Source organism: Mandrillus leucophaeus, unplaced genomic scaffold (assembly GCF_000951045.1).
Source record: "Mandrillus leucophaeus isolate KB7577 unplaced genomic scaffold, Mleu.le_1.0 Scaffold1554, whole genome shotgun sequence".
Taxonomy (NCBI): Eukaryota; Metazoa; Chordata; class Mammalia; order Primates; family Cercopithecidae; genus Mandrillus; species Mandrillus leucophaeus.
This window is the reverse complement of record NW_012101537.1, coordinates 172,257-182,348: the sequence shown is the minus strand read 5'-3', so window position 1 is coordinate 182,348 and position 10,092 is coordinate 172,257.

Below are 10,092 nucleotides of genomic sequence, written 5' to 3'. Positions count from 1 at the left end.
TCCTGGTTTAGTCTTGGGAGAGTGTATATGTCCAGAATCTATCCATTTCTTCTAGATTTTCTAGTTGATTTGCATAGAGGTGTTTATAGTATTCTCTGATGGTAGCTTGTATTTCTGTGGGATCAGTGGTAATATCCCCTTTAGCATTTTTTATTACATCTATTTGCTTCTTCTCTCTTTTCTTCTTTATTATCCTGACTAGTAGTCTATCTATTTTGTTGGTCTTTTCCAAAAACCAGCTCCTGGATTCATTGATTTTTTTTCAAGGGTATTCATCTCTCTATCTCCTTCAGTTCTGCTCTGATCTTAGTTATTTCTTGTCTTCTGCTAGCTTTTTAATTTGTTTGCTCTTGCTTCTCTAGTTCTTTTAGTTGTGATGTTAGGGTGTTGATTTTAGATCTTTCCAGCTTTCTCTTGGCATTTAGTGCTATAAATTTCCCTCTACTTTAAAGCTAGAATTAGTTTATAAAATTGAACATGAATTGACTCTCCTTGTAACCATCCAGTAGTGTCCCACATCTATTTAAGTAAAAGTCAAGCCGGGTGTGGAGGCTAATGATTGTAATCCCAGCACTTTGGGAAGCCAAGGCAGGTAGATTACCTGAGGTCAGGAGTTCCAGACCAGCCTGGTCAACATGGTAAAACCCTGTCTCTACTAAAAATACTAAAAAATTAGCCTGGCATGGTTGTGGGTGTCTGTAATCCCAGCTACTTGGTAGGCTGAGACAGGAAAATCATGTGAGCCCAGGAGGCAGAAGTTGCAGCGAGCCGAGGCCGTGCCATTGTACTCCAGCCTGGGCAACAGGAACGAAACTCCATCTGAAAAAATAAATAACAAAATTAAAAAATGAAAATAAATAAAATAAAATTCAAATTTCTTACCATGGACATCAGAGCCTTATATAATGAAGCTCCTGACTTCCTCTCTGCTTCCTACCTCATCTTCTGCCTCTCCATTTCCTTGAATGCTATACATCAGTCCCTCTAGCCTTCTTTCTCTCCCTGCACATAATTTCCCACACCAGGGCTTCCCACCATCCCCTCCACCCCCGACAATTGCCACATTCTGTCTCCCTGGAACTTTTGTCCCTTAAATCTTCACATGGCTCTCTACTTATTTTATTGTCTCAGCTGAAAGTCACTTTCTCAGGCAGAGCTTTCTAAACACATGAACTAAAGTTGGGTGAATCCATTTCTCTCTTTCCACAAACCTGATGTCTTTTCTTCAGTGCACTATGACTCTGATATTTTCTTCTTTGTTAAATGCTTATTAGGTTAGTGTCTGTCTCCTCTGTTGCTGTGTAACTTCCATGAGAGTAGGGACCCTCTCCATCTTAATCAAATAGAATGATTTGAACTTAGGATGGAGCCCAGTATACAATAGCTGCTGAGAAAAATAAGTGTGGTTTACATGAATAAGCCAGCATTCTGGGAACTGATCACTGTGTGGTTCCTGAAAAGCAAAGAGGGGCTCAAGCTCCAGCACTCTTTCATTTTGATGTCACACTAGACCCCTTCCCCTCCTGGTGTGAAATACAGGCAAACTTCTTCTTTCTCCTCCTTCTAGTTGGAAGAATTCACAGATAAAGATTAACGGTGATTTAAGAAATAGGAAATTTAAAAATTAAGATTCATCTTATTTTTTGCCTGGGTGTGGTGGCTCACACATATAACCTTAGCATGTTGGGAGGTCAAGGCAGGAGGATTGCTTGAGTCCAGCAGTTTAAGACCAGCCTGGGCAACATAGCAAAGTCTCATCTCTAGGAAAAATTACAAAAATTAGCTGGGCGTGGTTTCCTGCCTGTAGTCTCCACTATTCTGGAGGCTGAGGAGGGAGGCTTGCTTGAGCCTGGGAGGCAGAGGTTGCGGTGAGCCTAGATCGTAACACTGAACTACAGCGTCAGTGACAGAGCCAGGCCTTGTCTCAAAAAAAAAAAAAAAAGAAAAAAAGAAAAAAAGAAAAAAGAAAACATCTCTTTCAATGGGTCTCATAATGCTCTGGGTCTGTGCAAGCTTTAAGGATTTCAGGAAATGATAACAACATAACTGGGGAAAAATAGAGAAAAACTGGGGGAAGAGGTAAGCAGACATGGCTAAATAAGAAAAGCTGAGGGCGTGATGGGTGAACCTATGAAATTTAGGACAAGATCCCAATAAGACAATGAGTTTCCAGGACTTGCTCATTGACTTTCAGCCCCATGGGATGTGAACAACGTCCACATTGTCTCAGTAACCCCACACAGAGTTTATAGTTTGAACATTATTAAATTTCTCATATTTTACTGTTTTTGACTTACAAAAATAGAATTTCATATAATTTATCCTATATTCGTTGAATCTCTTCTTGTTACATCTAGTTAGAGCATGTAGGAGATGTAGGAGAAATTTCTATAGAAAGGTTAAAAGAGATTTATAAGAAACACTATTCTGGGCCAGGTTTTCAGAGGATGCCTTAAGTTCTTTAGGCACCAAAGAACACCCCAGAGATGCTCTTTATCTGTGGGGTGACTCCACGTACTAAAGAGCACAGTTTCAGTTCCAGGGATTTTTCCCCATAAGAAAGAAAGAGCACTAAGTATAACTTGTGTCAGAGAAACTACATACATTACAGGGATACAGGCTTTATAAACATTGGAGTTAAGAAAAAAAAAGAAAGGAGATAATGGGGAGGCCACTGGTCCATCCTCACATATGAGGAAGAGGGGCCAACACCAAAGTTCCTGTGGAGGACATAACCCAGGATTGTCTAGAAGAGACCCTTTGAATTCCCTTGACTCCCACAAACTTTTCAGAAAAAAACTCCTTTTGTCTGACATAGGTCATCATAATAAAGGGAAGTGCTGTATGGGGAAATTATTTTAGTATCCTTATTTCCAAATCTTCTAAAGACCCTGACGACATGTGATGCAAAGGTTTTATTGGTGGAGATTTGAGAAGAAATGGCCTGTACAAAGGCCCCTTACACAGGGCAAGTAGCCAAGCTCCTTTTGCAGAGGAAATAATTTGGGATCCATATGATAAAGATGGGCAATCCATGTTGAAAACGTCACAAATTCTTAAGGCACATGGCCTGGGCACAGTGACAAATTTAGTTCCCTACTTTACTCACCTTATAGTAGCTCAGCACCCACAATGTGCACTTAGATCAGGTGTCCCCAGCCAAAGCCAGGCAAGGGCTCGGCACCATCAGTGTCACTGTCAGAGGTGCCATGCAGGAGCCTCCTGGGAGCCTCAGACACACCGTGCTGGAGAACAGGACAGGACCAGGTGCCAGGGTAGCAGGCAAGTCTCACATTCACGGAGAACTATGACCTCCCTCTACTCACATCCCAAACATAGGGAGGAAGTTACTAATTTCTTTGCTCCTGGTTTGGGTGATCTCGTGTTGGAGAACCAGTCAGCATCTGAGTTCAATAGCATCATCAGTTGCTGTTCAGAGATGCAGTATGAAGGTCCTCTTCTGAAACAATTTCCTTCTTTAAATGATTGCTTTAATTTACTACTTGGAAAGTTGACCCAGTTGCATGTAAAACACTTTAAATGTGTCCTTATTGTGAGCCAGCTCAGTGTTGGTCAGTGATGTGTTCACAGGTTTGAGCCTTGTAAGAGCATTCATTTCCCACTTGACAACAGAAGTATTTGCAGCAGTGACTGTGTTTAGGAGTAAATGAGATGGAGGGAACATGGTTGAAAATCAGGACACCTTTAATCTGGTCCTTATTGCACCATATCTTAATTGGTGCAATAAGATTTGGGAAAATTACTTCATGTCTCACCGTTGATATGAAGGCACTGTGATCTTTCAGGTCTTTCAATACTGGAAAATGCTGTGATTCTGTGGACGCCTCAAGTAGCAACAGCCCCGGATGTCTGAGGATATGACAGAATGACAGCTGTTGACTGGAGAGTGTAATCTGTACCTATTTCCAGGTAGGGATGTCTTTAATCAGTTAAAGGAAATGGAAAGTTTGTTAATAATTTAATCTGAGTAAAAGGTTTTTTTTTCAAGTGTGTCTCCTGATGCTGCCCCCAAGTTTAGTGGCACCTCCAGAACACACACAGGCAAGGGGTTTGCAGGGCCACCTATGTGCAATGGAGGATCTGAAGGTGCCTTTGTATAGCACTTAGCCTAACAATGTGATAAGGTCAACTGTGCAATCAGAGTATTCAGGGGGCTGAGATATTGATCAAGGACTCAAAGTCAGCTCTCGACAGAGCAACTCTGTATCAAAATAATTAATATTTTATGTGAAGAGTGTTCAGTCTCTCATTCCTGGTTCCCATTAGGATTTCCTCATTTGATTGAGGTTATAGCCCTTTATTATTACGCTTCTTTGTTTTATCATGAGGGAAGATATAAGAAGACTGTGCTAACTAATACATTACAGAATATTGAGGTAAGAAAACCCTAGGGAAAAACTATGAATTACATCAGTTGATGTAACCATATAATTTTAAACACATAATTCTACATTTAGATAATTGTTATGCTTTATATTTATATAAATGTGACATCTAAGATTCAGAGTGGACTTCAAAGTACGACTATAAGTATGAAGCTCTGCATTAATTCACACTGTGCCACAGTTCGGATAGGCACCCATTCCTTATGTGCCTTAGTGTTTCCAGAAGCAGGATTCTCACTGTGCTGCAATAAAAATGAGCATTTTACCTGGTACTCAGAATTGTACTAAAAGCTTTCTATACTTCATATTCATATTTAATTCTCACAACAGCTCAGTAAAATAAACACCCTTTTCATGCTTACAAGTGGAGAGACTACAACGATGGAGATAACACAACTTTTGCAAAGATACACTAGTAAATGATACACTATAGAGTGAACCAAATTATACACCCCTCAGACTCAGCCACTAGATCACACTCCTTCAGAAAGAAGGAGAAACGAAAAAGAAAAAGAAAAAAAGAAACAAATTGTGAAAAAAAAAAAAAAAAAAAAGAAACTAGTTGTGATGGTAGTAATCTAGGAAAGCCAGCTAAGGTTCACGTTAGTATTTTAGGATAAAAGGGTGGTGACGCTGGCAGTGGCGAGCTGTCCAGAGTGGTGGGCTGCAGCGGGAAGTTGCAAGCCGTGGCAGCAGGAGCCACTGCGGAAGCAGTGGCCATGGTGGGACCCTTGTGCCCCGTGTCCCCTGTGCCTTGCGTCACTGAGGCAGCGGACTGCACTGCCCCGACCCCTGAGCAGCCGGCGAGACCGCCCCCAGGCCCAGAGCCTTCACCACTCCTGCGTTGCTGCTCTCACCCCGCAGTTGTGGGGAGGGCATGGAGCTGGGGCCACCCTTCAGTGGCCCGGGGTGGGAAGTGGGAGTGGCCTCACTTTGAGGACCCGGCCAGCGGCAAGGCCACTGTCCCACCCTGCCGAGGGCACCCAGTTCCCGCGCCTCACGAAGAGGCTCTGCCTGAGGCTGTCCAGGGTTTTGTCCCCGCGGGTGGCCACCGAGCCTGATGCTCCTGACAGCCAGGCCTGGGCTGTGATCTGTTCCCCAAGGTGCCTCCCCCGCCCCATCCAGGCGACAGGGAACCCCGGGCACCCTGAGTGCCAGGAGAATAACTTGCAGAAACATCACCGTTGTCCCACATGCCGGCCTGGGCCCAGCGTAGGGAGCTGCCCACCCCAGGCTGCCAGAAGGTGTGACAGGCGCTACCTGCAGGCTCCACGGAATGGGTTGGAAGCCCCGCCCTCCCGACCCTCCCCGCAGGCAGCAGGATCCAGGCCTCTCTACACTCCACGCCCTCAAGGCTGAGAAGGTCCCCCTGTCCGTGCAGGCTTGGGGGTATCTGCTCCCACTTTCTGGCCTCTTCCTTGGCCTCACCCGGGTCCCGGGTGCCCACTCGGACCTCAGCGTGGAGTTGGAGCAAAGCCCCAGTGCTGTCACAGACTGGCTGGGTGTGTGCACGCTCAGGGCAGTGTTGACACACCAGCCTTTTGCCACCTCAGTCGCAGGGAAGCCAAGGGGAGATGGGCATGTAATATTCGCAGTAAGTTTCTTATAGGGAACATGTCGAAGAGTCATTATATTTCACTCTGACATTTGTCTTTTTACACCTTTTACATGTAATGCAATTGTTAATATGTGAGCTCTCATGACTGCCATCTGCTTTTGGTTTTCTTTTTTGTTTCCTTTGGTTTTTTCTTCTCTGGTTTCTTTTCCTATTTTCCAATGTGTTCCTTAAGCAATTTTTAGAATTCCAATTTTATATCAACCTTTTTTTGGTGGATCTCATTGTAGAGTTTCTGTGATTTATCTATTAACATAACTTCTCATTTTACCAATTTGACTAAAGTGTAGAAACTTTCCCTCCTTTATATCCCTTTCCACTTGTGCATGTGTAATGTATATTTTTTATTTTCTCTACTTGCATCACAAACCACATCTGTCAATGTTGTAATTTTTGCCTCAATCATCAAATTAATTTACAAAACTGAAGTCTGTTGTATCTAACCATATTTCTACTCATTTATTGTTTACTTTTTTCCCGATTGTCCAAGATTTCTTCCATTATCATTTCTATGAAATGCTAGCATGAAATTCTCTTGATTTTCCTTCCTCTAAGTATGTCATGGCCAGGCACGGTGGCCCATGCCTGTAATCCCAGCACTTTGGAAGGCCAAGGCAGGCGGATTCCATGACCTCGGGGATTTGAGACCAGCCTGGGTAACATGACAAAACCCTGTCTCTGCCAAAAATACAAAAAATTCGCCAGGCATGGTGGTGTGTGTCTGTAATCCCAGCTACTCAGGAAGCTGAGCTGTGAGGATCACATAAGCCTGGGAGGCAGAGGCTGCAGTGAGCCCTGGTCGCCACGCCACTGCCCTTCAGCCTGGGTGACAGAGCAAGACTCTATCTAAAAAACAAAATCAAAAACAAAACAAAACAAAAAAAAAGAAGAAAAAAAAAAGAATCTCATGATAGAACATTTTATAATACTATTTTTACTGGATATACATTCTAGATAAATATTCCTTTCAGTCATTAAAATATCTTGTGGCACTTCTGTCTGGTCTGCATGATTTCTAATGAGCAATTCACTGACATTTAATTTATTTTCTCCTGTGCATGAGATGTCATTTCTCTTTTGTTGCTTTCGAGATTTTTTTTGGCATAAATTTCTTTGAATTTATCTTCATTTGAGTTTGCACAGATTCTTGAATTTTTACATTTAAGTCTTTGTACAGATTTGGAAAATAGTCAATCTTCTTTCAAACACTGTTTGGGCATCACCCATTTGTCATCTCCCTATAAGATTCCAGTGACACAAATTTCATACCTTTTGTTATAGTTTTACAGATTTATCAGCATGAAACAATACTAAATATTATGAACAACTTTAGAAAAACAAATGGGCATGTAATGAATAAATTATTCAAAATGTACAATGTACTGAAGTTGACAAATAGCATAAAATAGGAAGAGTTCCACATCTCATAGAGAAAGTAAGTCCATTCTATGAAGCTTTCCCAAGACAAAACCCCAGGTTCATCCAGCTTCGGTAACTATTTAGAAATATTTAAGGAACAAACAATAACTTTATACAAACTTCAAACATATTTGAAAAAAGGAAAAGCACTTGCAGTTACATTTGATGAGATCTGTGTAAACTTTACTTCAATACCTGAAGGGAACTCTGCAACAAATAGGAATTATGAGACCAATAACTCTTATGAGCCAAGTTCTTAAGAAAACATTAGCCAAGTGAACTCAGTGATATAAAAGACGGCTACTACCTCATGACCAAGTGGAGTTTATTCCTGAAATGCAAGGTTGTGTGAGCATTCGAGACTAAATTAGTGTGATTCACTACATGAACTGAAGGAAGGAGAACATACATGCAACCACCTTGAAAGAGTCATGAAAGATTATTTGACAGTATTCAGAACATGACCTTAATTTTTTAAAAACCTGTTTTCAAACTTGTATTAAAAAGATATTTCTTCAATCTGAGAAATGACAGCTACCCAATAGCACACATTAGTCTCAGTAGTGAAATATTTAAAACTGTCTCCTCCGTATCTGGAGGAGTTAGGCAATGATAATGGCAAGAAAAATATATCAAAGAGATAATAATTGCATCCAGGTAAAATGGTCATTATTTACTCTTGACATAATCAGGTACTTAGAAAATAAAAACAACAGACAAGCTCATAGATTTAATAAGTACATTTAAATCATGTTGCTGATTACAAAGTCACTATACATTAAACCAATTATGTTATTGATATAGTTTGGATGTTTGTCCCCTCCAGATCGTGTTAAAATGTAACCTCCATTGTTGGAGGTGAGACCTGCTGAGAGGTATTTTGGTCGGGGGCAGATCCTTCATCAATGGCTTGGTGCCATCCTAGCTGTAATGAGTGAGTTCGGACTCAGTTCACACGAGATCTGGTTGTTTAAAGGAGTGCGACTCTTCCCCACTTTCTCTGTGCTCCTGCTCTCACCATGTGATACCTGGGCCCCTCTTTCCTTCCCCCATGATTGTTAGCTTCCTGAGGCCCTCACCAGAAGCAGTTGCCAGCACCACACCTCCTATGCGGCCTGCAGAACCATGAACCAGTTACACCTCTTTTCTTTATGAATTCCCAGCCTCAGGTATTTCTTTCTGGCAATTTAAGAATAGACTAACATAATTATGCTCTATCATTAAAAAATAGAAAACAAAACCAAGAGAATAATGTTATCGATTTCTTCACCTCTTTGCTTTTTTCTTCTACTTTTTTCAACTTAAATTTTCTTTTCTTATTATTAAGTTAAAAGTTTACACTTTTGATTTTTATATATTTATCCTTTTATAATACAGGCATTTAAAACTAAATATTTTTTTCTAAGGACTGCCTTGGTTGCATCTCGAAAATTTTTAAAATCCATTTTTGTATTGTTTTATTTAAAATTATTTTCTATTTCCTTCAGATTACCTCTTTGACAAGCCATGCATTACTTAGAAATGTATTATTTTACTTCCAAAAATTTGGGTAGTTTTCTCAATCTTGCTAATGTGTAATTTGATAAGATTGTGTTCAGAGAATATACTCTGTATGATTTTATTCTTGTAAAAGTAATTGAGACTAGTTTTATAGTCATAGTATTTGTTTTATTTCATGGATTATCTTTGTGAAATGTAAATAAATAAATATTCTGTAGTTATCAGATGTGGTCAATTGATGTCAATTATAAATGCCAACTAAGTCAAGATGGTTGAAAGATTGTTCCTATCTTGATTTCCTTCCTGATCTTTGTTTGCACGAAGCTACAGAGATGTTTGTTGTCTTCTATCTACCTCCCTAGTTCCCACACCACCAGAATAAAGTCAGAAAAAGTTCCGGAAGAAGAAACAGCTGGCAGGGTAAAGTAGATATATATTATTCAGGGGGTCTCCATAGGTTGTAATGCAGCACACAAGCCCACAGGGCTCTTTGCAACTCAGCTGGTTTGTCCTCAGTCCCTCACAATCTCCCTTTCTCAGCCAGGCTCAATCTTCCTGAATGTTAAGATTCAGTAGATGGACCGAAGAATGAGTGGACACTTGTCCCTGCTCACCTAAGTGGAATTCGTTCATCTCCGGAATTTGGAATTTTTATACTTTTTGATCTATGGTTCATTAAAATTTTAAAAATAAGATTATTTTCCAGTTTATCCATTTAGTTTAGTCTATACACCTTTTTGCTCTTATAGTAACAGTGACAATTGTAATTTTCCAACTCCTACTGGCATTATGGTTTATGATTTTTTTCCAATCCATGTTGATAGTTCTACATAATTTACTTAAAACCCTGAATATTATTGCTTTCTACAGCTATACCACAGTTTACCTTTCTTCTATCTAAATGTAGAGAATGTTTCTTTTCTCCCCGTTACATTTTTTATGTGTCATCATGGACATATGAGGAAGAATTTATGGAGACTGTAACAACCTAGAGCGGAAATACTGTATTATCCAAACTACTCACAGGGTTACACCAGTCTGTGCTCACAGTGCCCCACACAGCACCAAATGTTACCCTGCAGTGTGCTGTCACTTCACATACTGCATAGTTTTTAGGATGTACAAAATTTTTATAATCAAGGGAAATTAATC